This window comes from Berghia stephanieae, chromosome 6 (genome assembly GCF_034508935.2).
Source record: "Berghia stephanieae isolate SIO BIC M18660-M18661 chromosome 6, UCSD_Bste_1.3, whole genome shotgun sequence".
In the NCBI taxonomy this organism is placed as follows: domain Eukaryota; kingdom Metazoa; phylum Mollusca; class Gastropoda; order Nudibranchia; family Aeolidiidae; genus Berghia; species Berghia stephanieae.
In genome coordinates, this window is record NC_088365.1 from 31317673 (window position 1) to 31326340 (window position 8668).

At 34.9% G+C, this 8668-nt stretch overlaps 1 protein-coding gene across 1 annotated transcript in view; it reads left to right on the forward strand.

The window, feature by feature from the left end:
- The first annotated feature begins 5520 nt into the window (after positions 1 to 5520).
- The window catches only part of LOC144974860 (FYVE, RhoGEF and PH domain-containing protein 2-like), a 69615-nt gene continuing 66467 nt past the window's right edge, over positions 5521 to 8668 (forward strand). Inside the window, exon 1 of the mRNA XM_078918233.1 lies at positions 5521 to 6031. The gene's annotated coding sequence lies outside the window, so the exon portion shown is untranslated. The remainder of the gene's footprint in view (positions 6032 to 8668) is intronic.

Consider the following 8668-nt stretch of genomic DNA (forward strand, 5'->3'; position numbering starts at 1 on the left):
GTTAATCTAATACCGTGAAACATAAATATATTTTATCTTTGTATTTACGGCTCCTTTAATATTAAAGTCGAGCACTTTTTATTCGTGGGTTTTGTTTTATATTTTCCTCATATTTGCACCAAATATTTTATAAGAATGATATCACTTTTCTTATAAATGAAAGTCTTCTACAAAGACATGCTTCCTTTTAGTCAAACGTTAATAACCAGTCTGTATAATTCCGACTTCAATGCTTTAAGAAAGGTTGAATGGTGGTTTTTCTTTATCATAATATCATTCTTACACCAAGAAATCAGTACCTAAGTGCAATGCCTCTCGGGCTTCGTCGCACGTTACCATCGCTTTTAATGCCCTTTTAGTGAAAACACTATTATGATCTAAATGTTAGAGTAAACCCAAACCCTGTTTGTAAAAAGGTTAACCGTCTCGAAGATTTACAGGTGCAATTCATTTTCACCTTTCACTCCTCCCTCTCTCATTAATCCCTTTCTTAACTGTCTGGTAACCTCATACGTCATATCAGTCAGTATGTCAGTCACAAGTCATTCACTCACTCAATGATTACACGCCACCAGTCACTCAGCTCTTAGCCAACTTGCCGATCTTTCTCCTCACTTATCCATTCATCCACTTACTATATCCGTCCTATTAATTTGATCTCCCACTCTTTTTAACTCACTCATTCACACTTTTATTACTTGCCTCACCCTCTTGTCCCACTTCTACAAACGAGCTTTTATATAGCCCAATATCCACTAAACGTGCTCAAAGCGCTTTACAAGGGGTCCCTGGACTACAGCAACACTTAACATGTAGGACGGGACACGACGCCTGTTAGGCTATATTACATTTTTTTCAGACAGAGACAACGCCATGGGCCAGACACTCTTTTTACACCTCAGTACGTTGAGAGAATGTGAATAAAGAGCCTTTTCCAAGGACTCTACTATGCTCAAGCGAGGCACGAATCCAGGACTTTCCGATCCGAAAACGAGTGTTATACCACTTGACCATTCATCCTTTCATTACCCAAACAAATTAGAGAGCAAGCACTGTTGTAAGCTAAAAATCTGAAAAGGTGTGTATGAAACAGTGCCAGACAAAGCAGAGAGAAAATACAAGAAAAAAGTCATCCCGAGAAATCAGACCTCTGACCCCCTGATATGAAACACTCGTAAACATACCTCTCTATCCTGTATATTATATTCATCCATCCTTAATCCAACCATACATTAATTCCATAGTCCATCCATCCATCCATTGTGCGGCCATCTGGTCTAGTGGTATGACACTCGCTTTCGGATAGGAAGGTCCTGGGTTCGAGCCTCGATGGGCGAAAAGTTGAGTCCTTGAGCCCTCGCTCCTCTAACCCTTTGACAACAAACATTTTAACCCTTTACAAAATTCAAAATTCGATTATATTATTATTTTAGAATTTACAGTTTTTAATTTGAAAAAAAAGATAAAATATTTTTAAAAACTTGAGCCTTTATATAGCGCAATATCCACTAAACGTGCTCAAAGCGCTTTACAAAGGGTCCATGACCAGCATCAACACGTAACATGTAGAACGAGACATGCGCCTGTTAAGCAATAATACAATATTTTCCGACAGACAACGCTGTTAACGGCCAGATACTCATTTTACACCTGAGTACGGTGAGAGAATGTGAGTAAAGAGCCTTTTCCAAGGACTCAACAATGCGTCGAGCGAGGTTCGAATCCAGGACCTTCCGATCCGAAAGGGAGTATCATACCACTAGATCACATAGCCGCACAAGAGCAGTAACTGCGATACAATCCGAGTCTCATTTCTATTGTCTTTGCGTCAATCGGTCAGATATCATGACTTTTGATATAAAATGAGTGTCGGCATGCAAGGGTTAACTGGTAAAAGTTTAAAAATAGACCAGAAACCTCCATCAGATAACTATGCACAACAGTCGACACTTTGTTCTCATTGACATTGAACGAAAGGCCGATCGATGGCAGCTACTTGGTGAGTAGATCAATAAAGCTGAGTTAGTGATGGGGATGAGTACAGCTCGCGAGTTTAACATGACAATATGGACCTTATAACCAAAAAAAAAAAAAGAACATATTTTTTAAAAAAATAAACAAACAAACAAAAAAGAAGAAGGAGTAGGAGGAAGAGGAGGAGGAAAGAAGAAGAAGAAGAAGAAGCTGTTATTATGAAGCTTACGAATGTTTTTTTTTTTTTTTTTTTGTTTTGTTATTTTTTTTGTTGTTTTGTTTTTAAGGGTTTTACTGCGCTCGCAGCACTTTTATGTCATTTCAGTGCCAAAAGGAAGCAAATGGGATAGTCAACAAATTCTAGATTTACAATTAATAATAATAATAATAATAATAATAATAATAGTAATAATAATAATAATAATAATAATAATAATAATAATAATAATAATAATAATAATAATAATAATAATAATAATAATAATAACAATAATAATAATAATAATAATAATAATAATAATAATTCATTTGTATAGCGCTATACTTCCAGAGGCACTTTAAAATGTAATGGTCTACGGATTACAAAGAAAGACACAGACATACATAAACACACACACACACACACACACACACACACATAATATATATATATAATAACAGATGACAATAATCGTACGTAACGCAAACAAAAAATATTTGATTTCACCTCACATACTATTTATATCCATAACTGTCCCGTTTTGTAAAAGCACACAAGAACATTAAAATTTAATTTATGACAAAGAGGAATGGCTCAGATAAAGAACAGAAGTAGATTCAAAGAGCATACTAATAGTTTACTTAGTTTGAGACGTAGATAATACACAGTCTGATGTTTGAGATCTCTTAAAGTCTCATAAAACACAAGCACAGGATCCCACAAAGAGAATTAAACTCAAATGCTTAAAGATCACTTATAGATCAAAACAACAAATAAAACAGCACATGAGAGAGGGAGAGAAAGAAAGAAAGAAAGAAAGAAAGAGAGAGAGAAAGAGAGAGAGAGAGAGATACAAGGACAAAAATATTATAATATAATAGATATTATCTTATCTCAAAACTATTGCGATATATTTGACTGTCTTTCTCCCAGCCAAGGACACAACCAAGTATCTCATCCCGACGAAGACAGAAAGCGAGCTGTAATACAGATGTAAAGAGAGATAAGACACAGCAAGTGCCCTCACTATCGAAGGACAAAAGACCCCACCCTGTGCCTTACGAACAAAAAAAATTGGCTACACAACTTTATTTATAGGCTTTCGGATCGGAAGGTCCTGGTTTTGAGCCTCGCTCGGAACATAGTTGAGACCTTGAAAAAGACACTTTACTCATATTCTCTCACCGTAGTCAGGTGTAAAATGAGAACCTGGCTGTTAACAGCGTTGTCTCTGTCTGAAAAAAAAAATGCCATATCGCCGGACAGATGCCATGTCTCGTTCTATATGTTACGTGTTGCTGTTGGTCAGGGACCCCTTTGTAAAGCTATTTGAGCACGCTAAGTGGATATTGCGCTATATAAATGCTCTAGTTTTACTCGATTTATTTTGTGTTTGGTATTTTAAACACATCCATGATATTATATATTTTCTTATTATCCTTCTTGATATCATAACAGTATGATTATTAAAGGGTGATCGAGCGACAGTGAAAGAGTTAGAAATGTAAAGAAAAAAATGATAAAATAATTTCGGGAGTGGTTTAGCAGATTTTAGAAAGTTGTTGTTTTTTTTTGAGAAATAAGTATGAAAGACATGTAAATAAAATCTTTGCCAAAATGTGCATTTCCCTAACAAAATAAATGGCGCTTTTTCATCGATAAGGAATTTGGCAACCCCGAGAGTGGATGATTGAATAAACAAACAATTTTGGAAAAATTATTAGGATGTGGTTGTCATCACACTCCTGTTTATTGTTGTTCTTTTTAGTCTGCAAGAGAGGTTAACATATATGTAGATATCACCGTATTCGATCCAACGAACAATATTAGTGGTAAACATCGCACACAGGCTCTGTATGTTGGTGGTAACAGCTTTATTTAACGCGTAGTGGAAGGGAACAGAACCACGCCTATAGATAGTACGAAGTTGACGTCACTCAGGTCTTTGTTATTGTTTTTTTTGCCATCCGCGTTTATGAGTAATTCTCACTTAACTGTATTATCCGAACTATAAACGTTCATGGTTACACACAGTTTAGTTTGTTGGTCCGTTATACGTCCGGATGGCAATGTTGTGAGCTTCTTAGCCAAGTGCATACTATCTATTGACTCTCAACCTCTTTATAACAATACAATGATTAGGACAGTCGGAGCAGTCATTATTAAGTTAGTAAACACTAGCAGTTAATGTTACCGAGTTACCGAGTCAATGATTACGTTCTCAACCTACAACGATCGACGAGGAAGAAAACGAAGATCTCCTAAGACTCTGAGGACAGATCTTTGTTTTCTTCATCGTGGTTCGTCGATAGTTGTGGGTTGGGAGCGTAATCGTTAACTTGCTTTTTTCTAAACCAAGAGAATAACGCGGGTATTCGATGGTATGGATGCTAAAGATGGTATGCGTTTAAATAAAATGCTATCCAGTTCCACCTGCCTGATCAATCGCCCCGTGAAATCTTAAACGTTTATAGTCTGATTGAGAGAATAGAGTGAGAACGAACTACCCAACTGGCAGTCTAAAAAGAACAAAACACAATCTCAAATAGCAGGGTGACGTCTATTTCTTTCTGTCTGTCGTTTGTAAATAACCAGATATAACATGTTTGTCCAAGCGTGTTTGAGTCGTTTAATTCATACAATTAGAGATAGTAAAAGTAAACAGTAATACGTATCAAATCAACCATTATTTTTAATTGAATTTATTACCACGCTATTCATTTCATTGCCGATTTTAGATCTTACGATTGGACCAAGCAAATATGATTAATTTTAACGGACATATTTTAAACCAAATGTGTGGCTCTCAGTAGCTTAACAGGTAGGGTAATGGACCCATACACGCAGCAAATGGACCTTGTTTCAAACCCGCCTTTGCCCTGAGTCAGTTCTTACCTTACCATTGAGACCACCCGTCAGCAGTGGTTGGGAAGCTGAGTCTCACTTAGATTTAGCGGGTGGCAAGAAATTGTTAGTGTCCGTTTAACGTGATAGGAACCGAGAAAAACTCCGGCTTCATTATTATTATTATTATTATTATTATTATTATTATTATTATTATTATTATTATTATTATTATTATTATTATTATTATTATTATTATTATTTTTATTATTAGAATAGATAAAGAGATAGATAAATAAATAAATACATTTTCACTATAATAGATATCCGTAGTTTTTCTTTACTCAAGCCTTCAGACCTAACATTGTGATCGAACTGTGCACGGTCGATAAACAAAACAGCAGTGTGTGAATGAGCAAAGAGAGAGAGAGAGAAGAATCATCTGCTATGAAGGAGTGGGGGAGCAGTGATTAAATAAAACTCTATGATGATGTATTATTTCCGGGGGTATGACACATTCTTGAAGATACTTGCGTGTAATGAGATGGTGCTGGTCTGTTGTAAATGTGCGTGTAGTCGTGGTCGAAATTTTAAGAAGTTTGTGCTCCGTTGAGATCTCGCTGCTGCCAGTGTCTGACTGCCCTGTCCCAAGGGACCGTTCTCTCAGGCACTGACTGGCTTTGTTATAACCGATACAGTTTGCTGGCCAGCTACGGAAAATGGATTACCAAAACGCCGGTCGGACAGTGTTCAGAATTCGCGTGCGTGCGCGTGCTTGATGCTCACTCACTCTCTCACTCCTTAGCTAGCTAGTTGTTTGGTTAGATAGATAAAGTATTAAGCTTCGTAACACGTAAAATGAACGTTTTTTGCCTCTGTCATAGTGCATACGGTTTTTTGATGAATTCAGTGTTATAGATTTGATGTTTATAATCATTTTCTGTAAATGTGAACTGGACTTGAAACTAAAACGGTGGAATAAAAACTATCAGTCAGTGAATCTTTTGGATTGTGGTGAGTATTTTGTCCATGTGTTTGCCATACGCTAAAGTACCTTATGTTGATTCTTCTTTCTTTTTTTTTAGGGGGGGGGGGGTGTCTTGTCATTGATGTTGTCGTCACCTTTGTCGTTGTCGTCGTTGCTGATGTTAATTCTGCTGCTACTATCGTTGTTGTTGTTGATGATGATGTTGCTGTTATTGTTGTTGGTGGTGGTAGTGGTCTTATTGTTCCTGTGCTTGCTATAATTATAGCTCCTTGTTTCGGATGTTATAGTGAGTGGGTTAAACGTCTTATTATATGAGCGTGCTATTTTATATCATCATCATCATCATCATCATCATCATCATCATCATCATCGTCATCATCATTACCATCATCATCATCATCATCATTACCATCATCATCATCATCATCATCATCATCATCATCATCATCATTACCATCACCATCACCATCATCAACTTCATCATTATCATCAATCATCTCATGATCATCGTCATCATCAATAACAACAATATTATCAGAATTCATTTATTTTCAGACGTAAATAGATAGAAATAAATAGATAGCTACATAGATAGAGGTGGGGGGGGGGGGAGAATGAGAGAGAGAGAGAGACAGAGAGATTTATGTATTTTTTAGTATACTCGATATATTATACATCGCAATAACTCCCTTTTCACAAACCTTACATGCAGATTACGATTGTTTTGGGGTTGTTCTTTCCCCTTTCTTTTGTGTGTGGAGGATCTGAAAAAAAAACAAAAACAAACCCTTAATCTTTCTAAACTTCTAAACTAAATTAGGTACCTATAACATTGTATATATTGAAATATAAAAATTATCTGAAACCTAAAATAGTATGAACAATATGAATATTTCAAATAAATGAAAGACTGAAAAAGTATGATACATAATACCTAAATATAACCATTTTGGTAAAGAACCCCTATCAGTAAAATCAATTACGTTGTTTATTGGGTTTTTTTTTTTTGAGTTATGTTTACGAAGATTCTGTGACCAACTGAACTTTCTTTACTTTTATATACTTCTTTTTTTTTCTCTTAAGCCTTTCGTTTCCCCCCTTTTTTTCCTTCTTATACTTCGGTGCCATTTCTCTCATTTTGTGCACACGGCTATAAGACTGCAGGATGTTATTTATTGCCTGCAGAAACATCAACACTTACTCCTCGATTCCAGAGTCTCCCTTGAGACACCGTCAAAATAATCGGTGGCAATCATTCCGACTGCCAGTCTTGTGTTGATGACAAGGAACAGCTGTGTGACTATCTAAATATACTGTGTCTGTCTTTGTTGGACTGTTTGTCCATGGATAGAATCATTGTATCCATAACCAGGCATCTGTTAATATATCTGTCTATCTATCTATCTATCTATCTATCTATCTACCTATCTATCTATCTATCTATCTATCTATCTATCTATCTATCTATCTATCTATCTATCTATCTATCTATCTACCTATCTATCTATCTATCTATCTATCTATCTATCTATCTATCTATCTATCTATCTATCTATCTATCTACCTATCTATCTATCTATCTATCTATCTATCTATCTATCTATCTATCTATCTATCTATCTATCTATCTATCTATCTATCTATCTATCTATCTATCTATCAATCTATCTATCTGTCTATCTCAATCTATCTCCCTATCTATTTATCTATCTATCTATCTATCTATCTATCTATCTATCTATCTATCTATCTATCTATCTATCTATCTATCTATCTATCTATCTATCTATCTATCTATCTATCTATCTATCTATCTATCTATCTATTCATCTATCCATCTATCTATCTATATATCTATTTATCTATCTATCTATTCATCTATCATATCTGATTTATATCCATCTATCTATCTATCTATTTGTGTATCTATTTATCCATCCATCTATCTATCTATCTATCTATCTATCTATCTATCTATCTATCTATCTATCTATCTATTTATCTATCTGTCTGTCTGTCTATGTATCTATCTATTAATCTGTCTATCTTTCAAATCGATTCATCCTTTGTGATGATGAGGAAGAAATAAGTTATTGATTATAATAGTGATGATTGTGTCCTTTAAATAACATTAAATAAAAAAAAAAATATTATACCACGTCCATAATATTTAGAAAAGTTATATTAGAAGTAAAGAATATTTATAGGAAACTGGATAAACAAATAAATAAACAAACAAATAACGGATAGATAAATCAAAATATAAATATAAAAATGAATAAATAAATGAATGAATAACTAAATAAATGAATAAATAAATAAACAAATGAATGAATAAATAAATAAAATAGGCGAATAAATCAACTTTTAAAAAATAATGACAATTTTTGAATGAGATATCTACTCGTCAAATTTAAAACATGCAAGGAAATCCATTTTCGGATTCCATGTAAAAATTATGCTGTGGAACTTTCAATAGGACGTCGTTTGCTGTCACCAACACTGTCAGTGTCAAACCGCTCAGAGTCGTCTCTAGCAGCCAGCGTGTTAATCAATATGGATGGAATGGAATAGCTAATGTTATCAATGTTGTTGTGCCGGGTGTGTCGTCGTTTTCTGGAACTGGATTGGGTGCTTGGAATGAGTGATGGCATCGGATTGGC